Source organism: Sus scrofa, chromosome 4 (genome assembly GCF_000003025.6).
Source record: "Sus scrofa isolate TJ Tabasco breed Duroc chromosome 4, Sscrofa11.1, whole genome shotgun sequence".
NCBI lineage: Eukaryota > Metazoa > Chordata > Mammalia > Artiodactyla > Suidae > Sus > Sus scrofa.
The window spans coordinates 11659963-11685460 of NC_010446.5; the positions used below are offsets into that span (position 1 = coordinate 11659963).

The 25498-nt window shown below is 39.8% G+C and overlaps 1 long non-coding RNA gene across 1 annotated transcript; it reads right to left on the reverse strand.

Moving 5' to 3' along the window:
* On the reverse strand, positions 12727–23103 carry LOC110260447. Its single transcript, XR_002343757.1, has 3 exons — positions 22998–23103; positions 20843–21064; positions 12727–14707 (listed from the first exon to the last, which is right to left on the reverse strand). It is a non-coding gene; the product is annotated as an uncharacterized LOC110260447 (long non-coding RNA).

Sequence of the window (25498 nt, forward strand, 5' to 3'; positions counted from 1 at the left end):
TGGATAGCTCAAAAACTTTAGGGACCATCTGGGGATCAACAGAAGCCTACATTACATTGTGCTGAAGGACAGTCAAGAGGGCACACCAAGGAAAGCGTGTTCTAGTCCCATGTGTCTCTGAATCTCTATCATGACACAACAAACTTGTCACGCACACATACCTACACACAAAGACACACACTCACCGAGGATCATGCATATTTTCTTTTAAGTCTAAAGCAGCTGTTTAAATTCTTTAGAAAACCGTGGTCGACATCATCGTCAATTTGATGGGTGTACTCTCTGGTTGGGAAAGGTGAGAAGGCTGGTTCCCACGGCAAAAATGATGCAGTGCCCTCCTCCAAGATTATCACTGGTTCCCTCATTATGGATTCCCAGGGAAGAAAAGTTTTCAACACCGAGGTAAGGGTCCCACTGGGAGAAGATGGGATCCTCTGACTTTCTCTACTCAGGGAGAAGGAGAGAGACTATAAGGGGAAAAAGAAAAAAAAGGGGGGGAAATCAATATGGGGTTAAGGGAGTTCCTGTTGTGGCTCAGGGGGTTAGGAATCCAACATAGTATCTGTGAGGATGCAGGTTCCATTCCTGGCCTCGCTTGGTGGGTTAAGTATCTGGCGTCGTCGTAAGCTGCGGCATAGGTCGCAGATGTGCGGCTTGGATCTGACTGTGGTGTAGGCTGTAAGCTGCAGCTCCAATTAGACCCCTAGCTTAGGAACTTCCATATGCTGCAGGTGTGGTCATGAAAAAAATGGGCTTAAGAGTACACAGTTTCAAAATAAATCTGTATAAATCATTTCATGGAAGATTCATAGTAGAAGAGCAAAATTTGTCAAACCTCTCTTACATCTCTGATGTCTTAAAATGTACTATCTCGGAGTTCCCATTGTGGCTCAGTGGTTAACGAATCTGACTAAGAATCGTGAGGTTGCGGGTTTGATCCCTGGCCTTGCTCAGTGAGTTAAGGATCCGGCGTTGCTGTGAGCTGTGGTGTAGGTCACAGACGTGGCTCGGATCCCTCGTTGCTGTGGCTGTGGTGTAGGCTGGCAGCTACAACTCTGATTAGACCCCTAGCCTGGGAACCTCCATGTGCCATGGGTGCAGCCCTAGAAAAGACAAAAAGACAAAAATAAAATAAAATAAAATAAAACAGAAAAATAAATAAAATAAAATGTACTATCTCCCCTTTTAGATGAAGACACTGACCCTCAGAAATGTTATATCATTCTTGTAGGTCAAATAATGCTGAAGAGAAAATCTGAGGTCCCAACTCATGTCCACATAATTACAAAACTCTTCTCAGGTTGAGAGATTAGTAACTATTATCATTTAGCGCATGCTTAATATACTCCCAACTCTACATTATATAATTGACTCTCACAGTAGACAAATTTAGTGGGACTTTATTATATCCAACTTATAGATAAGGAAATGAAAGAGACAAAGATGATCATGAAATTCACACAGCTAAAAGCAGGTTTGGGATTGAAGGTCAAATGTGTCTAAATCAAATTTTGTGGTCATTCAACTAAACCCAGTATTCCCATTACCTTTTTGAGATTCACCTATGAAGAGCAAGCTTACCTTCCTATCGATGTGGCCTTTTGGAGTCCCTAGCAGAAGCGAATGATAAGGAGTTCTCATCGTGGCTCAGTGGTAGCAAACCTCACTAGTATCCATGAGGACCTAAGTTCGATCCCTGGCCTGGCTCAGTGGGTTAAGGATCTGGTGTTGCTGTGATTTGTGGTGTAGGTCACAGATTTGGCTCAGATCCCGTGTTTCTGTGGCTGTAGTGTAGGCCCACAGTTATATATCTCTGATTCAACCCTTAGCCTGGGAATGTCCATATGCCACAGTTGCAGCCCTAAAAAGACAAAAAAAAAAATAAAATAAAAAGGATTGACAAGATTCAGTACTGCTTCTTCTGGTTACTCAGTGGTACCTTAATTCCATGTGCTTTTTGTTCTCATCAGTCTTACACATTGGGCTGCCATTGTGCATTTCTATTTATGCCAAACCAGAATACGTGCTGCCACTTGTCTTACCATTGTCCATTTCCAGGGACTGGCACAAAGTAGGAACTAAGGCATTTGAATCGAATCCCTATTCTGAGGAGAAAGTCAGGTGAATCCTGAAGTGGAGGGCTGAGCTTATGTCAAACCTGCTGTAAGGTTTGGGAACTGCTGGAAGCAACTATACATACTTGAGAATCCAGGGTATCCAATACTAACTGCAGCTCCCAAACATTTGAGGACCATCTGTGTCACCACTGCATTTGCTCATTTCCCTCAGAAGAGGTATTTAAACTCATTTCAGATATGTCACAGAGAACGGTTACTCCTGTGTTTTTACAATAGAATTGCTCATCTGTGGCAATGGATGACCTGGCCAGGACGGTCTGACCCAGAGACCAAATCACTGATGACGCTTCCTTTAATAGCTGCCCTTTATCTATCCTTCCTTTCCCGAAGGTGACCAAGGACCACAGTCACCAAATAATAATGACAGGGTTTGCTTGTTTCTTTTCCTGTGATCACAGACAAGCTGGGGATAAATAAAGTAAACGGCTTCATATTTCTTGAAAATTTGCTGAGTATCAGACACTATCGGATATATGCATAGGTTGACACATTTAATTCTCCAAATACCCTATGTAATGGTTTATAAAGGTTGTACAGGTATTTACACCTAGTGAAAACGTAATACATGTTTTTTGGGTGAATGAATAAGGTATATTCTTGTTTGATTTAGCTAGATTTCCAAAAAAAAAAAAAAAATGAAGTGAAAGCTTACTAGGGGATGCCATCTTAAGGAAACAGATGAGAAGAACAAGAGTTTAGGAAAAGAAGGAGAACAAGTTCAAAGTGTACGCAGCCGAGCTGGTCAGTGCTTTGCAAACAAGCAGCTGCTTCCTTGGTCTTATAAGATGTTTTCAAAAGGCTATATAAAATATTGTTTCAAAGCAGTCTTTCCACACAATGGAGAAGAAGAAAGAATAAATGTCTTTGGTTCCTTCCTGTCCTTGATCTCCCATTGGTCAAGGTCTACCTCATGGAACCTTAACTGCCCCTCTCTGTGGACACCAGAGGCCCTCAGGATACTTTTGGCCAGTGTACAGACAAGGTGATCTCTTTGTAAGTCAGAGCTGTGCATGGGGCTACTTCATCTGCAGCAGAAGCAACAGCAACTTAGAGCCATGAGATTTCCAAGGGATACACACCCTCGTTAAGTTCTCTCCAGTCTGAAAGCAAGTCAGGTTCTTCAGCTAGAGTCAGGGTACAAGGGAGGCATAACTGAGGGTGGTGTGTAAACCAAGTCCAGTATACTATCCTAAATGGCCTCTTTCCTGCTCTGGTCCTGAAATCGTGGTCAGACTCAGACACAAAGTGTCTTATGTTCATCTTTCTTCCTTTCTTGTTCTTAGCCTGTCTGTCTCTTCATTCAGCAACTCCTATCAGGTCCTCTACCTTTTAGGACTTGTCCCCCATGTCTGCACCTTTTGGAGTAATGGTGTCCTGCCTCCCCAAGCTCACCACTCACCTCAGCTCCTTATTGCTGCTCTCAAAGACCAGCCTTTAGGTGAGGAACAGCCAGCAAATGTCTTCACCTTCCTGGTCTCACACTATCCGTGATATCATGGGGTATAAGAAGCTTCTGAGGCCAGCTTCCATGAAAAGCCTGTTGTGACTGATTTGGACTTTCTACTGTTGGCTTGGAGGAAGAGTAGTGATATCACATGGAAAAGGCAATTTTTTGGAACAATTTGATCATTTTTTAGAATTATTATGTTTTATGTTTTATCTCTGATCACTTACGGTAAAACAGTTGGAGAATAGCATTTGCAAAGTTTTTGTTTGCTTTTTAAATTGTTTTTCGTTTTTTGGTCTTTTTGTCTTTTTTAGGACTGTACCCATGGCACATGTAGGTTCCCAGGATAGGGGTACATTTGGAACTATAGATGCTGGTCTATGCCAGGGCCATAGCAATGTGGGATCTGAGCCGTGTCTGTGACCTACACCATAGCTCACAGCAATGCTGAATTCATGGCCAAGGAGACCACTGTGAAGGTGCAAAGCCTTGGATCCCCTAGTATTGGCTACACACTCAACGAATGTTCTCTCTCCACCACGAAGCCTCTAGTTTTCTCTAACTGGTTAAGAGCATATGAGGGAGAAAATATCTGGGGAAGCAGATATTTTGAACCTAAATAATTCCATATCAAATAATTGTGAGAAGAGTCACTGGGGCACAAGACTGAAATCCTCTGTTTCCAAATGAATGTTCTTGCTGTTTCACACTTGCTTCAGAACAATAAAAGGAGAGATGCAAGGCTCAAGGGAGAAGTGAACATTGAGTGTCTTGAACTTCTTTCTCTGAAAAAAAAATTTAATACAGATAATGCATGTAGAAAGTTTATCTGCAGACACATTTATAGGGGCGTGTGGAAGGGGACTTGAGCAGAGGAAGGAACTGACCTATGATGGGGCTGCATCTGAGGCTTCATAAGTCCTAAAGGGAGCTCTGATGCTGGGATGATCTTTCAGAGCTGTCCCAAATTGCAGCAGGAGACTTTGTATCCCTACAAGAATCAGGGCACCCTGCAAAGGCTGTAGCCCTGAATGAAGTAAACCCTGCTGCCAAGGGATAGTTTTAATGAAGGATTCAGCTGCTGGCCACGAGAACACGAGTATATTGATGCTACAGAAGGAATTCAGGAAGAACACCAGCCTATCCTCTAGAAGATTTCCTTCTGAAATAGATGGATACAAAGTAACAAAATGAAGCTAGGAGATTTCTCCCAATTGAGTTTATAAGGCAATGATTCCAGCAACCTGCCATCAACTGACGGGCATTCTGGCGGGACAATACCAAGAAGATTTTTCTCTTTTATTCACATGTTACTGATCGTCTGCTATGCTTTTGGCCAATGGTTAATATCATATTCCAGGAACATAATTTTCCCAGTGATAATTGCTTTAGGGGACTAGAGATTAGTTTGTTCTCCGGATCTGCAGTGTGTGGGCTGGGGAACATCTGTATATACTGACAAAAGGTTTTCCACCATAATTTTCTGTGAATGATAATCTTGTATGTACTTTCAACTCTTGAGTCTCTTTAAACAGAGTCAAGCAGGGGACTTTCATTTCCTGGAAGATAGAATAGATATACTTTTCTCTTTTACTCCTGATAAATGCCATTACCCCCCCCCTTTTATAAATAGAGCAAACAAAAAAAAAAAAGACTGAATGTTAGAGAAAAAAGAGCATATAGCTGGGGACCATGGGACCCTAGGAGTGAAAGATGGTGAGTGCCTTTGGCTGTTTTTGTTTTGTTTTGTTTTCATTACATACTGCAGCCTTGGAGCCAAATAAACCAGTGAATTAGAAACACCAATGGGTACAGATGAAAAATAAGCCCCAACAGAAGCCTACTCTGTCTAGTCAGAGGATGAAGAAAGAGGCAGCTTAAAAGGACAGAAAACTTTTAGACAATAGCCACTCTACTCCAGCCAAACAAAATAGAAAAATTGGCCAATTCATGCTAGGGAAGGCTAGCCTTACACTCTCTCAAGGCTGTAACAAGATACTTTAACACTCCTGCTGGCATAGTGTCCAAGAAGGCTAATTAGGGAGCCTGGACTCTCATCCATGTTGTCCAACAAGAAGCCCTCCTTCCCCCGCATTGTCAGTGGAGACACAGAGATTCTGGACTTCTACCCCGACCTGGCAGTAACAGGATGCCCCTTCTCCTCCTCACTGGATTGGCAACACAGGAGGCCTAGGGAAGAGTCAAGACTCTGACCATCACCCGGTAGGAACAGGCCCCTCTTCACCACAGTGCCAGGGGAGACCCTTTGGGGACTCAGATGCCCGTCACATCCCAACCTCAATCTCCTTTGTGGTTATCAACAGAGGACAAGAAGGAGGCCTGCGTTCCTGGTGGGAAGGAAGCAGCACTTCTCTTTCTCTTGCCAGAGCCATGCCATAAGATCTAAATAAACAAAGGGGGGAGATGTGTTGCTTTTTGATTTTATTTATTTTTGTTTTTTTTTTTTATTGGATTGTGGTTGATTTACCACGTTGTATTAGTTTCAGATGTACAACAAAGTGAATCAGTACATGCAATGATTATATATGTATATATCCAGTATTTTTCCTATATAGGTTATTAATAACTATTGTGTAGATTTCCCTATGCCTTACAGTAGGTCCTTGTTAATCATGTACTCTGTACAGCAGTGTGTATATGCTACTACCATCCTCCAAATTCCTCCCTTCCCCCCACACTATGTTTCTGAATTGGTAGACTCAATACAGAAAATATGATATACTTCCCAAACTGATATGCATGCTTCATGCAATTCTGATAAAAATTCCAGCAAGAATTTGTGTAGATGCAGACAAGATTATCCTGCAGCTTATATGGAAAGGCAAAAGAACCAGAATAGCTAAAATAATCTTGAAAAAAAGAAGAAGAAAGTAGGGGGACAAAAATCCGTCAACATGATCTTAAGGTTACTCATATAGCTACAAAAATTAAGAATGTATTTTATTGGAAGAAGAGACACATAGACCAGTGGAATAGAACAGAGAACTCACAAATAGACCAATACACAAGTATGGCCAACAGAGTTTTCACTAAAATACTAAGACAAATTCAATGGAGGAAAACGAAATCTCTACCTAAGCCTCACATTCACACATTTATAGAAAATTTAAAAAAAAAAGGGAGTTCCCATCGTGGCTCAGCTGAAATGAATCTGACTGGCATCCATGAGGAAGCAGATTTTACCCCAGGCTCATTCAGTCAGTTAAAGATCTGGCATTACCCTGAGCTGTGGTGTAGGTTGTGGATGCGGCTCAGATCTGGCGTTGCTGTGGCTCTGGCATAGGTCAGCAGCTACAGCTCTGATTCGACCCCTAGCCTAGGAACTTCCATGTGCCGTGAGTGCAGCCTTAAAAAAAAGGAAAGAAGAAAGAAAGAAAGAAAGAAAGAAAGAAAGAAAAGAAAGAAAAGAAAAGAAAGAAAGAAAAGAAAAGAAAATATAACTCAAATGGACCACCTACTTAAACATAAAGCATATGGCTATATATCTTTAAGAAGAAAAAATAAAAGAAAATGTTCATATTATAATGGCAGGCAAGGGGTTCCTCAATTTGACACCAAAGGCAGTATCTATTTTTAAAAATGGGTACATGGACTTTATCAAAATTTAGAACAAATATCTCTTTTGCAAAACACCCTAATAAGAGAATGGAAAGAAAAGCTATAGAGTGGAAGAAAGTGTATACAAACCATTTAACAAAGGACTGGTATCTGATATAAATTCAACAATAAAAATCCAAACAACACAAATAGAAAATGAACAAAATATGTGATGAGACCTTTCACTGGTATGGAATACAGATGGCAAATAAGCATGTAAGAAGACATGCTTCTAATAAAAATTCAACATAATTTTTATTAGAAGAATGTAGAATCAAATCACAATGAGCTAGCTCTACACACCTATAAAAATGGCCAAAAAAATGAGTAGTGACAATACTAAATGCTCACAAAGATACAGAGAAACCCGATTACTCACATACTGCTAGTGGGAATGGAAAATGGTACAGCCAACAGGAAAAGAGTTTGGTACTTCCTTAGAAAATTAAACATTCAAGTCCTATATGACCTAGAAGTTGTATTCATGAGCACTCATCTGTGAGCATTCCATCCACAGAACAACCCATGCAAAATCGTTTGTATCAGTTTTATCTATAACAATAAAACCCTGGAAACAACCAGATGTCCTTCAATAGATGAACAGTTAAATAATCTTTGGTAAAGTCATCCTATGAAATATTGCTTAGCAATAAAAAGGTACTAATTATTGATCTATGCTAAAACCTGGGTGAATCTCCAGGCAATTATGCTGAATGAAAAAAAGGTCATTCCCGAACGTTTCATGCTATAGGATTCCGTTTATGTAACAGTCTTGAAATGACAAAATTATTGAAATGGAAGACAGTTTAGTACTTGCCAGGTTATAAGAAATTTGTGAATTTGAAGTGGATGTGGCAATAACAGAGCAGTACAAGGAATACTTGTGACAGAAATGTTGAGTCGACTTTACCTACATCGATAGTCCAATTGTGATGTTGTGCTATAGTTTTATAGGATGTTACACTGGGGGAACTAGATAAAAGATACACAGATTCTCCTTGATTTATTTCTTAAGACTGTCTGTGAATCTATTATTATCTCAAAATTAAAAGTTTAGTTAAAAGAAAAACCAAGCACATTATAGACTTGGCATCAGATTATTTCTATTTTTGAGACCCTAGAGAAATCATTTACCTTCTTGGGAGACAGAGCCAGGTGTAGCTGCTAAAGGAATTCCAATCTTACTACCCATCGAGAACCCTTCTCTCTAAGAATGAGCAGAATTAGGAATTCCCACTGTGGCACAGTGAGTTAAAGGTTAGTGGTGTAATTTGCAACTGGGGTTCAGATTCTACCTCTGGCCGAGGAACTTCCATATGCCATGTGTGCAGCCAAAAAAAAAAAAAAAAAAGTAGAATCAGAAATTGGATCAAATTATACAACAATTAATTCACAAGGAATTTTACTTACAATTCTTTTTGACTTTTGTACATGAATTTACTTTAGACTATAGTTTCTCCCAGAGAGGAGATAATTTCTCTCAGTCAGGAGGTGGAAGTGAGAGCTAGGTTGTACTTAAATCTGCAGAATCCATGTTCATGTTCCATTCTTGGAGCGTGTTTGCCAAAGAAGACATAGGGATGGCCAGTGCTCATCACTGATTATTAGAGAAATGCAAATCAAAACGACGTGAGGTACCTCCTCACTGCAGTCAGAATGGCCACCATTAACAAGTCTACAAATCACAAATGCTGAAGAGGTGTGGAGGAAAGGGAACTGTTGGTGGGAATGTAAATTGGTACAACCACTGTGGAAAATAGTATGGCAGTTCCTTGAAAAAACTAAATGTAGAACTACCATATGACCCAGCAATCCCACTCCTGGCATATATCTGGACAAAACATTTATTCAAAAAGATACATTCACCCCTGTGTTCACTGCGGCACTATAAACAATAGACAAGACATGGAAACAACGTAAATGTCCATCAGTGGACGGATGGATTAAGAAGATGTGCTATGCATATGCAACTGAATACTACTCAACCATAAAAAGGACAATATAATGCCATTTGCAGCAACATGGATGCAACTTGAGATGCTCATACTAAATGAAGTAAGTCAGAAAGAGAAAGACCAATACCATATGATATCACTTACATGTGAAACCTAAAATATGGCGCAAGTGAACCTATCTATAAAACAGAAACAAATCACAGACAACGAACAGGCCTGTGGTGGCCAAGGGGGAGGGGAGAAGAAGCAGGAAGGATGGGCAGTTTGGGTTTGATAGATGAAAACTATTACATTTAAAATGAATAAGCAATGAGGTCCCACTGTATAGCACAGGGAACTATATCCAGTCTCTTGGAATAGAGCATAATGGAAGATAATATGAGAAAAAAGAATGCATATGTATACATAGAAACTGGGTCACTATGCTATACTAACAGAAATTGACTCAGCACTGTAAATCAACTGTACCCTAATAAAAATAAATTTGATTAATAAAAAATAAAAATCAAAAAATAATTTTATCAGAACATAGGCATTTATCTTACTGCAGACCCTCTGAAATTCTATTATGATCAATGGAATGGCCTTAGTATGGGTGGGGAAATAAAATACAAAATAACTTTCTATAATAGGGCAGAAAGTGAGTGTAGGTTGATTAATATACAACACTGGCCCCTGGAGAATTCCCTGTGAAAGAGTTATTGGTATTTGTAGAACAGTCTTATGAGAACTGTAGATGTCTCAGTGGACTGCTGGTCATAAGACCTTTGCAAGATAGCCACACCTTTTTATCAATAAAGGAATCATAATTAATCCTAATGAGTTTAGAAGGCAAAAAATAATAATAATAAGGAAAGGTAGAAGGGGTATATTTTCTCCATTCCCAAGATTTTCTACAGAAGTAATTTTCCTTATATAACCTCTTGACATTTCTCAATCTAATCTTTAATTTCCCCTCTCCTGGAGTGGTGTAATAATTGGAAAACTGAAAATAAACACGTTCTGGGCTGGAATGAGAGAGCATCCTTCTTTTCCTGTCCATACAAGCATATCCCAGGGCTCCCCCGTGCCCAGTAGACCCCATTCAGGCAATACAGCTCCTGGTCCGTACTGGTAGAACTTGGTAAGCGAGTTTGCCTCAAGAATTCTATTGGCGAGTCTCCTCACCCTCTGTTTTCAACACAGAATTCTCCAAAAAGGCCTTGGACAGTAATAAAGATGTTTTTCAAAAACCTCATCTCCATCCATTTGCTGTATCTCTCAATGCATGCAAAACCCTGGTAATGGTGAGAGGCACCATTTCTCGAGAGTTACTTTGGCCCTCAGTATGTAAAACAAGCTTAAAATGCTGTGGGTTTTCTAGGGTTACTCCAGCAAAATACCACATATTGGGTGGCTTATGCAGCAGAAATTAATTTTTCTCAGTTCTGGAGGCTAGAAAACCTACATCGAGATATTTGTTTTTTAATATTTTTATTTTTTTGATAATAGTTGATGTATAATGTTCTGTCATTTTCTGCCATACAGCAAAGTGACACAGTCATATATATATATATATACATATATATATATATATACACACATACTTTTTCTTACATTATCCTCCATCACATTCCATCACAAGTGACTAGATAAAATTCCCTGTGCTATATAGCAGCAGCTCTTTGCTTATCCACTCCAAATACAATAGTTTGCTTCTGCTAACCCCAAACTCCCCATCTATCCCACTCCCTCCCTCCCCCTTGGCAACCACAAGTCTGTCCCCAAGTCCATGAGTTTGTTTCTTTTCTGTAGATAGGTTCATTTGTGCCATATATTATTCTGGATATAAGTGATATTATTTGATTTCTACTGAGATGTCTCTCCTTGGCTTGTAAGTGACTGTCTTTTCTGTGTCCTCTTTCTGTGTGCCTGCATCCCAAGCATCCAGCCCTATTGGATTACGGCCCGATCCCTATGACGTCATGTAACCTTAATTATGATGTTAAAGGCCTTATCTCCAAATATAGCAACTTTGGGAGTTAGGGCTTCAATATACGAATGTGGTGGATGGGGGAGACACAATTCATTCCATAACGAACACATAAAAAAACAGTTCAAAACAGATTTTTTATTTTATTTTATTTTATTTATTTTTGTCTTTTTGTCTCTTTAGGGCCACACGCATGGCAAATGGAGATTCCCGGGCTAGGGGTCCAATCGGAGCTGTAGCCATCTGCTTACACCACAGCCACAGCAACACAGGATCTGAGCCGTGTCTGTGACCTACACCACAGCTCATGGCAATGCTGGATCCTTAACCCACTGAGCAAGGGCAGGGATCAAACTTGAGTCCTCATGGATGCTAGTTGGGTTCGTTAATCACTGAGCCACAATGGGAACTCCCCCAAACAGATTTTTTTTAGAAGTAGAAAGTCATCTCTGACTTTTTGACAGAGGAGGCATTTAACAGTGAGAAAGCTGGATAAAAGCACAGAAAATGTTACCTCAACAACACTGAAAAAGATTAGTTTTATAGTCATATAGTAATATGTAGTCATTAAATATGTGAATATAGGATAAATAAAATAGATATTAAGACTGAAAGAAATAATAAGAATACAGAGGGATGTGGCTTAGTGATAAAAAGAAACAAACCATCAGCAAGATATAATAATCATGAATTCATACATAATAACAGTCTCAGAGTACATGTGGCAAAATTTCTCAGAATGCAAGTAGCAATTGACCAATCTGACCATTAATTAATCATAGCAGATGATGACTCAGTTACCTCAGAAAGTGATGTCTACAGAAGTGCCAAATTGGTAAGAAGAGTAGAAAAACTGGCACACTTGAAACATATGGTTTAGTACAGAGAATCCTTAACTTGGAATACCCATGGAATTCCAAAGGCTTAGAGCTGCTAAAGCAGCTTGAAGAAAAACAAGACATTGGAAGGGTTAGTTGGATTACCTTGCTGGATACTAAGACCTGGTATTTGTGTAAAATAGCCTTTCTTAAGATTCAGTGGAGGAGTTCCTATTGCGGCTCAGTGGTCACCAACCAGACTAGTATCCATGAGAACGCGGGTTCAATCCCTGGCCTTATTTAGTGAGTTAAGGATCTGGCATTGCGGTGAGCCATGGTGTAGGTCGCAGACTCGGCTCAGATCTGACATTCTGACATTGCTGTGGCTGTGGTGTAGGATGGCAGCTGGAGCTCCAACTCGACCCCTAGCCTGGGAATTTCCATAGGCTGTGGGCGGGGACCTAAACACACACACACACACACACACACACACACACACACAAGAATCAGTGGAAAAGAACAAAACTGTCAACAAGCAGTACTGGGACATTGTTATAACTACATGAAGAATAACAGAATTAGTTATATATCTTATATATTACCCCGAAACAAATTCCTTTTTTTAAAAGAACTACGTATGAATATCAAAAAAACTGTTGAAGAAAATTAGAGAACATATTTATTACATTGGGCAATATTGGCATATTATTTTAGTAAAAACCAAAAACTATAAGTTAACAGATCAATGAATTTGTTTACATTAAAATAAAAAAAGCCCACAAAACACATGATAAAAACAACTACAATTAAGTGATTAACTAAAAGTAATTGCCAACACTTAGACAAGAGTCAGTATGTAGACTACATAAAACATCTACAGGTCAATAAAATATTGATAAAATACAAATAGAAAAAAATGGTAAAGTATATAAAAAAGGAAATTCAGAATTAAGAAGACCTGAATGGCCAATAAGCAGATTCACACAGATTAATTAAACACAATTTATCATCATTAAAAAAAAGAAGGAAGTTCAAAGTGTAACAATGGGTGAATGTATCTTAAAAGTTGTGAAGTATAAATTATTGTAAATTAAACTGAGGGAAGTTGATATCCATTGTTTACTTATATAAGACTGTTATTTTTATAGGGAAAAATCAGTTGTTTATTGACAGCTGTATACAGTTCAACCTAATATTTGTATCGATATAAATAGATCCCCAAAACATGACTTTAATTTTAAACTTTGGTTTGCTAGAAACAACTTATGCGAATATGTAAGATGGAATCATACTCTTTTAAAATTTTCCCTGAGGGAATGAAATCACTTCATTGTGGAAGAAGAGGCACTGATTTCAGGATAATAATTGCTCCTGGACTGAGTGGCAAGACATGAAAATAGGGTGAATACCAGTGAGATTTCGGCTGCATCTATAAACTACTGGTTCTAAAACCAATGAAGATCAGAAGCAAATATTGTAATGTGCTAAATTTTGATTATATGTGTGTGTACTTGAGGGCTTGCCATAAAACTCCCTGGAATCCTCTTTATTCAATATGTATCCATTGTTCTCCAATGAAACCATGGAATTAAAGTAAAAATGAATGTACGGAGGCTCAATGTGGCGGCTACACCTTGGAAAGAGGCCCTCTTGAACAAACTTTCCAAATTTCCAGAAGCAGTACCAGGTCTCTGCTCTGTCATTTTCTCAGAAGACCTTTCTTGGTTTGCAGGACAGTTTTTTCTTCTAGAAAACACATTATGAGTCACTCGGAGGAATATGGCTAAAATTTTCACCATGTGTCATTAAATGTCATATAGTTCATTTTCAGGAAATTTTTTTTCATAACTGAGAAATGCAAAGTCTTGGTTGGTTTCAAGTTTATTTTTTATTTTTTTTAATGTAAACTTTGTACTGTTAGTGCCTTCATTTTACATGTGAGGAAACAAAGTGGTGAAGCAAGATTTTAACCCCTGGAACTCTAGGTCCAGAGTTAGGTTTGAGCCTCACTCACTTGTCACGTATGGTTACCAGCAGAGTAGCACCATGGAGGAGCTATTCTTTTCGTCTAGAGGAAATTGTGGCCCAGAGAGGCTAAGCAAATAAATGGCTCGAGTGTTGCTTTGCATAGGTATGATGGAAACAGCCTGTTTAAGCCCTACGTTTTACACGTATGATTTTACTTAGAACCCCCTTTTATTTTTCAGCTGTGGGTTTGTCTCTCTGTTCCTCCTCTCCCTCTGACTTTCTCTTTTTATATAGTAGACGACATTGACATATAATAGGGTTTACATTACTTTCTACACCTTGAGTCTTGTCTCCAGCCTTGACATTTTACAGTCCCGCTGGAAGATTAACCTCCTACCACACCTTGTTTGTCTGGCATGGAGACTGGATGGGCCTGTGGCTAAAGAAAAGAGAAAGTAGATTTTCAAGAAATGGTAGCTATTTTTTTAAGAGCAGAACCCCCATGGCTGACTTTCAAGGCACAGAGCTCAGCAGATTTTCAACGTGGTATTCCATCCATTCTAAATTGACATGCTGTGCATTAATTCTCCACCAAGCCCCCTAAAATTTAATAACAAAGTATTCCATTTGACAAATATTCTCTTTGAATATCAGCGTTTAGAAAGACACGGCCAAAAAGTCATAAAACAACACATCAGTTCATTCTCGAGGCGTATCGACAAAGTCCGCACCACAGGTGTCTCTACTTATGTGTCCCAACTGGCTGCAGACCCAACATTACGATTTCTTCCCTGAAAAAGGAATCAGACATAAGAAGAAATCACGAGACCAAGGATTACACAATGTTGCTTCTCCAGAGATTGTCCCTATTGCTTGTTGCCAGGTCTTCCAGCTCTATTCCCGAGTTCACACACTTCCTGCCAAGGATTCTGGCTGGGGAATGATAAGTGTACTTAGATTTCCAATATTTCATAGTTACATCGCAACCTGCTAGACCTCTCCATGTGTATCTGCTCTAAATGGTCTACTCACATCTGACAAAATATCTTCACTCTTCCTCTTACCCACAGTTGGGAATGCAGTTCTGTTTACTAAAGTGAGTGAGTCTCTGCTACAGGAGCTTGATGGTGCTTCTTCGTGTGGGGGCCAGGGTAGACTCCAGAGAAGGAACTTATTTTCTTTAAGTTCATGTCATATTTAGGTTCAGGAGATGCTAACACAGCTTACCTGCCCTCTCTTTTAGGTTATCAATGAATTCTAAAAATTGAAGCTGACCAAGCCAATATGAATTTAAAGGAGAATTAAACCCTGGGAAAGGAACAATGTGACCTGTCTATGAAACTGGTGGTATGGAATGTGTGAAGCCTTTGTGGCTTCATGACTTGGTTATCAAGGAGTGGTTTCAACATCAAAAGGTGGCTTTTAACTCATATTTGGCAAAATGCCTTTACTGCAACTGTTAGTGACAATAAAAGAGCTCAGAACCTACTGCCAATTCTTCCCTATGTGATGGCTTCCAGGAAAATAAAAGATACTTTATTACCATGGATACTTAATTTATTTATTTCAAAAATACTCAGTAAGCCTTTACCTTATACTACGTACTTGGGCTACAAGTATGAATAGTGTAATGTAGTTCCTTCTTCAAATTATTTCTAAAGTAATGGGATTACCAGTATATAGACTAGTCATTGAAAAATACAATTAAAAAGGACAATTCGTTGTTATCAGGACTTTAGTTTCTTGCAAGTTAGAATGATAACTAGTGATAATAATTCTTACCTTAAGTGGTTTTAAATGAAGAAAATAAAAGTTAAGTTGGGGATACAGGTAAGAGCAGGCAACCGATAGATGAAAGTCGTGATTATTAACATTGTTTTCATAGATCTAATTATAGAGAGATAGAGGGATAGATAGGTAGAGTAATGTGAGGGGCAGGGGAAAGTGTATTTAACTCTACTTAGGATGGTCTTTTTTTTTTTTTTTTTTTTTTTTTGGTCTTTTTATGGCCATACTTGCACGGCATGTGGAAGTTCCCAGGCTAGGGGTCAAATCGGAGCTGTTGCTGCTGGCCTATGCTAGAGCCACATCAACACCAGATCCAAGCCGCATCTGTGACCTACACCACAGCTCATGGTAACACCAGATCCTTAACCCACTGAGCGAGGCCAGGGATCAAACCCACAACCTCATGGTTCCTAGTCAGATTCATTTCTGCTGCACCACGACGGGAACTCCAGGACAATCTTTAAATAAGAGGGGACATAGTATTGGGCAGGAAGAGAAGTTGGTAAAGGATCATTTCAAGTACATAGCAAACACCCAGTGAATGTTTTCTATTATTGCTGTGGTGGTGGTTATTATAGGAGGTGATCCTATGATACGTTTTGAAGGGTGCAATGAGGTCGAGAAGAGATAAGGAGGGAATTCTGGATAGAGGAAGAAATTTGGGCAAAGGATAGAGGCACTACATTTCAATATGCCATTATGGAATAAGAAATGTTTCTACGTTGCTGGGGAATAAAATGTGAATGAGATAAGCCAGAAGAAGTAGACTGAACTAAATTATAAAGGGTCTTGGATATCAAGGTGATGAGTTTATACCATATTTTACTGACTATGGGAAGTCACTAATATTTAAATATTTTGGGGACATGATCAAATTTACTTTTTTTTTTTCAATTCCGCACCTGCAGCATATGGAAGTTCCCAGTCTAGGGACTGAATCCGAGTTGCAGCTGCTGGCTTATACCACAGCCACAGCAATGCAGGATCCGAGCTGCCTCTGTGACCTACACTCACAGCAACGCCAGATCCTTAACCCACTGAGTGAGGTCAGGGATCGAACCTGCAACCTCATGGATACTAGTTGGGCTTGTTACAGCTGAGCCACAACAGGAACTCCCAGATTTGCATCTTAGACTTATAACTTGGGTAGCAGCAGAAAAGAAGTATTAGAAACAGGAAAGAAGCAGAGGAAACTCAGCTATATCTAGTCGACTTAAAAATAACCAAGAACCTAATAATTCTATTTCTAGGTTTATACCCTAGAAAAAACCATACAAAGTACAACATTTGTTCATTTATTGCAGCATTGTTTATAATAGCAAAGAAAATTTAGACACAATCCATATATGTATCAGTAGGAATAAATAGAGAAAAAAATTGGTCTCGAACAGTCTAGTAAAATAATTACTAAAGTATTGTGCACTAAAATAAATCTGTTATATCTAAGTGTAAGAACCAAAATCAATGTCAAATACTTGGGAATTAAAAAGAGCAAGTTGAAGAATGTTAAGTATAATCTGATGTCTTTTGTGAGCATTTAAAGACTAATACTGTTTATGGACACTTATTCATAAAGCAAACGTCCCCTAAAAGGACTGGAAGGAAAGTCACCAAATTCTTTATAGTTATTGTATCATGGAAGGAGAAAGAGGTGTGAGATGGGAGAGGAAAATAAAGACTTCAAATTTATCTTGGCTGTTCTGTTTTATCATAAGCACAATTTCAAAGCAAACATGACCACCTACTGGCTTGTGTGATTTTCCATGTGTGGGAACATAGGTTTTATTTTTTAATAGTTTCTGTGCTTATTGAAAAAAAATTTTTTTTTGTCTTTTTAGGGCCACACCCATGACATATGGAGGTTTCCAGGCCAGGGGTCCAATCGAAGCTATAGCCGCTGACCTACGCCAGAGCCACAGCAATGCGTGTTCCGAGCCGCATCTGTGACCTACACCACAGCACATGGCCACACTGGATCCTTAACCCACCAAACGAGGTCTGGTATTGAACCCACATCCTCATGGATGCTGGTTGGGTTCATTCACTGCTGAGCCATGATGGGAACTCCAGAAAATATTTTTAAATAAAATATGTGTTTGATTTTGTTGTGTTTGTGTGTGTGTGTAGCATGTGTGCATGGACATGGTCCGGGTGATAAAGAGAACAAATATCCTGGGGCCCAGCTCTCTGTCAATTCCCAAGGGCAGGAAACGGCTGAGAGCAAGAACCATAACTTCAACTTGGACCCCACCACAGTAGGGGATGTTAGGGGTGCACACTACTGGCTGCCAAATCTTTGAAATAACTTGAGATTCTTTGTAGTTTTCAAATAAGGAAATCAAGGAAGACCAAGTACTGCTATTGGTTCAAGAGAAGGAGGGGGCTTCTGAAGGGAGGTTAATGACTGGGAGTCTGGCATGGGCAAGTGTGATGCCCCAGAGATGTGGCGTGGGAGTGAGTCAGTCTGTGGTTTGCGGGAAATGGGACAGCACCTTTACAACTCCAAGCAAATGATTTTGCTTCACCTCCTACCTGCTTTCACAAAGGGCCTTGAAACTCTGTCTTTGAGGGAGGGATGGAAAATGCTATCTTCACAGTCATAGTTTTTGCTGTTATTAAAAGTACCATCAAAAACCCTTATGGAGAGAGAAATAATTATGATAACATGCTTAGTTTCAAAAACATGAAAAAAAAATACCCTCTTAGGTAATTTGAATTTTCAATTCATTTGAAGTCAGCAGACAGCAAACATTTTTTTTTCCCTTTGCCAAATGTATTTTGGACATTATTCTAGGAACTATAGAAGGTGCAAAATAAAAGGAAATTCACTCTTTGCCTTCAAGAGAACTTACAGTCTAACTATTGTGCGGGGAGTACATACTAAGGGCTATATAACTGATACAAACCACGCTGTAAGATTCCAAAGTGAGAATATCACACAACATTGCAAAACAAAACAAGTTTAAAAATATGGATGGAATATGCACGTTTGCTGGGTCTTAAAAAGGTGACAGATTTTCAGCGAGAGGAGGTCAGAGGAAATAATATTTGGATAAGAGGGGACGGCATGAGAAAACCCAAAGGGAAGGGAAATACCCTGTTTGGAAGTATACAAACAGGGCTATCCAGCTGCACAATAAGGTCTAAATTAGAAGGTGGGGAGGGCAGTGATGGAAAATATGAAAGTAAGTAGAACCCTTATTATATTATATATATAACTGAATGCCAAGGTGAGGAATATGGGTTTTATACAAAGCACCATAGGAAGTAGTTCAGAAAAAAGAGTTTGAATGTGATATGCTTGGAGTACTAGTTAAAAAGACGTGTCTTAGTGTTAAGAGTCACAAATGATATTTAATAATTGCTGGAAGTCTGACAGATGCTAGAGCTACAAGAAGACAGATACAGATCTCCTGGCTCTTTATTCAGTGTTATTTCTGCATTCTAATGCTCTTTTCCTCAAGTTCTTGGGACACAGAACTTTACTCTCTTTTAAAAAAAAAATCTAACTCTTTATTTTATTTATTTATTTTTTTGTCTTTTTGCCTTTCTAGGGCTGCTCCCACGGCATATGGAGGTTTCCAGGCTAGGGGTCTAACCCGAGCTGTAGCCGCTGGCCTATCCCACAGCCACAGCAACGCCAGATCCGAGCTGCCTCTGTGACCTACACCACAGCTCATGGCAACACCGGATCCTCAACCCACTGAGCAAAGCCAGGGATCAAACCCGCAACCTCATGGTTCCTAGTTGGATTCGTTAACCACTGAGCCATGACGAGAACTCCCAAGATAATCTAACACTTGCCTGTGACCCACAGGGCAAGTTACGCTCTCCTGTCAATGGTGATGTTACGTAAACACTGCATGAAAGATGCTAATGTTAAAAGGGCCATGTGCAGAAAAGAGTAAACATGGAGACCTGGGGCCGCTATCCTTAGAAAAATCTGCTTGCAAATTTGGCCCTTGACTGGGGATATCTGGGGACTTAGATTTGGGGGAAGTTTTCCACCATTTCCCAATCAGAAATTCACTATGCCTGTGTAAGACATACAGCTTATTTTGAACACCTATTCTTTTTAAAGGGGCCCGGAATTTCAGTATGTGCTTGACAGAGGGTGCCTCTGTGATGAGACCCTAATAAAACACCTGGGCACTCTAATGTATTTCCTTGGGAAAGAACATTTCACAAGTGTTGTCACAACCCATTGCTAGAGGGTCAGCATTGCCTGTATGACCCAGCATGTGCCTCAATTCCTCAGGGCCTCACCCATGCATCTTTCCCCTTTGCTGATTTTGCTCTGTGTCCTTTCATGTAATAAATCTTATTCATGGATATGACCTTATGTTGAGTCCTGTGAGCGCCTCTGAATTAATTATTGAACCTGGGGTAGTCTTGTGGACTCCCCAAGAGAGATGTCTATGGTGAAAATTGTATAAGGCAAAATGGCTTTTCAACTGCTCACAAAATCTGTTACTCAGTCATACATAAGGCAAAGACTGGCACACCCCAAAAGAATATGGCTATGTGGAAGATTTAGACATGATTGCGTAAGGAGGCTACTGATTATTGGTCAAGAAAACAGAAAGAAAGCCAAAACTCCTTTTTAGAATAGTTCTTAATATCAAGTGTGTGTGTGTATATATATGTATGTATATGTATATATTATATGTGTATACTTATACGTATATTTGTGTATATATATATAATTATAACATTAACTTAAAAAGAGGTCTCTCTTTTATTGAAGAAGTATGATCTGGTTATTATAGGTGATTGGGGATGGAGGAATGGACCAAAATGAATCAATGTAGGGGAGAAATTATCCATTGTCTATACCCTCTCCCATATCCACTTTTGTAGCTGTAGACTAATAATAATTAATTTAATTGGATAACTGGATACATAATAGTCAGGCAAACTTAAAACTTATTTCTAGAGTTCATGATCAGATCTCCTGAATAGGGTATAGATATGGCCATAGAACTAGTAAATCCTTGCTGAATTAGGGTTGAATATATTTTGAAGGTTCATGTTATATCATTTACGTATTACTATAAAAACCACCTCAAAATTTTGTCACTTAGAACAGCAATCATTTGGTCATGATTCTGAGGTCCAATAAAATGGTCTGTTCTCACCTGAGTGATTCTTGCCTTGGTCTTGCCTGAGGTCACACATGATGTGCTTGATGACTCCACAAAGGCTGGGTTGTCCAAGATGGTCTCACTTACATTTCTGGCAAATGATGCTGACAGTTGACTAATTGGTCCAGGAGCTGGGATGATTTGTCTCTACTGCAAATAGCCTCTTCTCTTCCAAACTGCTAGACCAGGCTTCTTCATATGATGGTGGAAGTATTCCTAAAGGGCAAGGGAAAAAAAGGCAGACTTCTTGAAACTGAAGATGGCCAGTCGTACAATGTCACTCTGACACATTCCATTGGCCAAATCAAGTTATAAGGCCAGGCCATATTGCAGAGGAGAAAAAACAGACATTACACATTGATGGAATAGCAAAATCCCATTGCAATGGAAAGCGTGTCCCAGGATGTGAGAAATTGTTGAGGCCACCTTTGCAAATTATATACCAGACTTTGACACTGTTCTCTCTCTCTCTCTCCCTCTCCACCCCCTCCCCATTCTCTCTTCTTCCCTTCCCCCCTCCCTCTCCTTTTCCCTATCCATCTCCCTCTCTTCCTTTCTTCTGCATTCTCTGGTCTTGGTTCATTGTCCTTTGACAAACTTCACTCTGTATCTCTTGTAAAAAATTCTTGTTTAGATTTGCACTACACAAAAATTCAGCCTTTATAGTGTACAGATTTTTTCACTTGAAAAACATAAAGTTTCATCTATTACGTGTTCTCTACTTTGACTATTTGCTATTATTTCCCAAATCCGTACAAGGTATGACCCTTCTCCAATGAACAGAGTAAATTCTGAAATATCACCCAGATCTATAATCCCCCCAAACCTGTGACTTCGATGTGGGAGGATTTGTCATGTCCTTGACTTCTTGTAAGAGAAAGTGAAACTTCCCCTGGTTAAACATTGCATTTTAACTTTAGTCAATATTATGGAATCCATGGAACTGATATGAGAATTAAATCTAGCCATATAGAGCAAAAAATGGGCTACGTCCAAGAACTTCCAACTTAGAGAGACTGACACACACATGATGATAATTATCACGGGAGAAATACCCACTTTATCCTGTGAAATACCCAATTGCACCATGTCTCACATGTTCCATTATAAACCAGTCAACACTGACTCTAACGTCTTGATGAAAAATTCTCAGTCCCAGCATGCATAGCATCAAATTCAGTCTTCAAATGTAAAGATTTTCTGACTTTTATTCACACACACACACACACACACACACACACACAAGAGGGAAATGGACAAATACCCATGGGAAATTAAAAGATGAACAAATGACATTTAGTCATAGGAAGCAAGAAACTTCTGAGATGCTGCACAATGTCTGTTATCTTTTGCATCCTGTTTAAACTATGAGTTTCCTTTCCTTATAAGAAGAATTTTGGATTGTATAATTGTGTAGCTGCCACCAAATTCTGACGTTGTATGCTTACAGCATAGGCAACTAATTTCCAGTGCTAGTGAGTCCACATTATTCCTTGCAGTCTTTAAAAAGTAAGCCACCATTCCATCAAAATAGTTGTTGAATTGTAGTATATTTACAGTTTCCTTATTCCTTGTAAAGTTCATGAAGAAAAACTTAAACCTTACAGCTGAAGTTCAGCACCAGCACAATAGGAAAAACAAACCAAGTCAAAAGGAAAAATAAATTCTGTACTTTCTGAAAATACTAGGGTAACAAGTGACAAATCAATTTCATAGAAGCTCAGTGCTCTGCTATTTAATGTAGATGTGTGGTTTACAGATTTCTGCATAAGTCAATGAGGCCTCTGCCCTGCTCTGTTAAATTTTGTGGGTTTTTCCTTTTGAAAGGTTAAACAAATGCTCTACTCTTCTTTCCAACACCCAGAACAATGGACTTATCTGTAAGTACCTAGACCTTTTATGTGTTTTTACTTCATGGCACTTTTTACATTTTAAATAATTTCAAACATATCCTCGCATGTGATCATCAAACAAAACTGTGGAGGTTTTTATTAATAAGACAACTGAGCCAGAGAACCCAAGCGAGAAGCCCCAGTTTACACAGCATGCCAACAACAGATCTAGGGTGAAACCTAGACATCTCACTTCGAAACCATTTTTTTCTACTACATAATACAGGGGAGAATTTTGAATTGTTGTATAGGCCTACCTTGATTTTAGAGACAACTTCACACATCAGTTTCATTGCTCCAACGTTCAAATATCATAAAAAAGGAATAGTTATATTTGGTGCCAGCTAGGTCATTTTGTTGCTCATCTCCCCATCTGTTGGACAGCTGGACAAAGGAACAGCTGCCAATCAAGGCTGTTTTGCCTAGCACTATCAGATCTATTGGCACCCGATGCCATATGCCAGCTGGTGCCTGCTCTTGTTGAATAGACTGTGTTTGAGTAGGGTTAAGTCTCCAGTTGTTATTACTGAAGTCATGGACCTCAGTCCACCCCCCAACCCCATGCACACACACTTTTTTTTTTTTTTAATTTGGCTGCACCTAAGGCATCCAGAAGTTTCGGGCTAGGGATTGAAAGTGTCCCACAGCAGTGACAATAATGTCAGATCCTTAACCCACTAAGGCCACCAGGGAACTTCTCAGTCCCCTTCTTAATGCAAAAGTTAAGGTCATGGACAGAGGGTAAATCAGACTCAGCACTGCAAAAAAGTTTACTTCTGGTTTTGTGGAACCAGAACCTGAATTTGTGTCAGACAGACCAGAGTATGAATTCCATAGTTGCTACTTCTCAACTATCTGACCTCAAACAAATCACTTTGCCTCACCCAGCTTACGCTTCCTTACTCTGTGATGGAAATAGTGCTTACCTCTCAAATGTGATCCAAAGATGCAATGAGTGAAAGAAAGGAGTTCCCTTTGTGGCTCAGTGGTAATGAACCCGACTAGTATCCATGAGGATGTGGATTCGATCCCTGACCTCGCTCAGTAGGTTAAGAATCTGGCATTGCCATGAGCTGCGGTATAGGTCACAGACATGGCTCAGATCTTGTGCTGCTCTGGCTGTGGTGTAGGCCAGCAGGTGTAGCTCATGTTCAACCCCTAGCCGGGAATTTCCATGTGCCATGGATGCAGCACTAAAAAGTGAGAGAGAGAGAGAGAGAGAGAGAAAGAAATTCACCCATATTAGAACCTCTATCAGTATGAACTGATCCAGAAACTACCTCCATGTGGGATGTGATGTAATCTCTAGAAGAGAAGTTCCGTGAAGGATTGGAAGGAGGGGAGGAGGGCTAGAATACCTTGCATATTTCTCAAGAAAGAAAAACTAAGACTCAAATCTAACTAAGAAGCTGCAGGAAAACAAAGTTCAGTTCACAATTAGAAGGAACATTCTAGAACTCAGAGCACTTAAGAGATGGGAAAATTGGAAGTGGCATGCCACATCAGACCCTCTTGGGAAGAGGTTGAGGCTCCTATTAAGATGTTATAGGGGAGTTCCTGTCACGGCTCAGTGGTTAACGAACCTGAGTAGCATCTATGAGGACGCAGGTTCAATCCCTGGCCTCACTCAGTGGGTTAAGGATCCAACATTGCGGTGAGCTGTGGTGTAGGTTGCAGATGCGGCTCAGGTCCCACTTGCTGTGAATGTGGTGCAGGCCAGCGGCTACAGCTCCAATTGGACCCCTAGCCTGGAAATCTCCATATGCCACTGAGTGAGGCCCTAAAAAAAAGACACACACCAAAAAGACCAAAACAAACAAACAAACAAACAAACAAACAAACAAACAAAACCCAAAATGTTATAGGAAGGAGACTCTTTCTCCTCTAGGCTCTTATTTTGCCTTTTTTTTTCCTTCCTTCATCTTTCTAGCGATTACCTGTTTCAAGAGTATTGTGTAAGAGATAAAATTGACTAACCCATGAGCATAACCTTAAGGCGCAATACACACATTACAACTCGGTGGGTTTTACAACTCAGTGGGTTACAAAAAATTCAGAGTCTGTTGTGGAAGACAGTGAGCATGAGAAGGAAGGAAAATCTTCATCGAGAAATAAATTAAGCCACAGAGGAGGGATAACATGAGCATTCCTCACTAGGCTTAACCCTCTCAAAGTGGGAAAAATAACTTAAAAATAACACATTTATTGTACATGCGACATGCTTGACGTGTAATACGTTTGGCTTGTATTCATTTGCTGAGGTTGCTCTAACAAAGGATCACAAACTGAGTTGCTTACACAGCAGAAATGTACTGTCTCAAAAAATTTTGGAGGCAAGGTCAAAGTGTCAGCTGGGTGGGTTCCCTCTGAAGGCTGTGAGGGAGGATCTCTTCCCTGCTTCTCCATTAATTCCCGGGGGGTTTCTGACATGGGCACTCCTTGGCCTGCAGAAGCATCACCCTCATCTCTGCCTGCATCCTCACATGACATTGGTCCAGTATATACGTCTCTGCGTCTAAACACCCCTCTCGTAAGTACACTGGTGATATTTGGTTAGGGCTCACGCTCATGACCTCATCTTGACTAATTACATATTCAGTGACCTTTTTTTCTTTTTTTTTCCTTTCTACAGCCACACCTTTGACATATAGAATTTCCTGAGCTAGGGGTCAAATTGGAGCTGCAGCTGCCAGCCTACAACAGCCACAGCCACGCCAGATCTGAGACATATCCACGACCTATGCCAAAGCTCATGGCA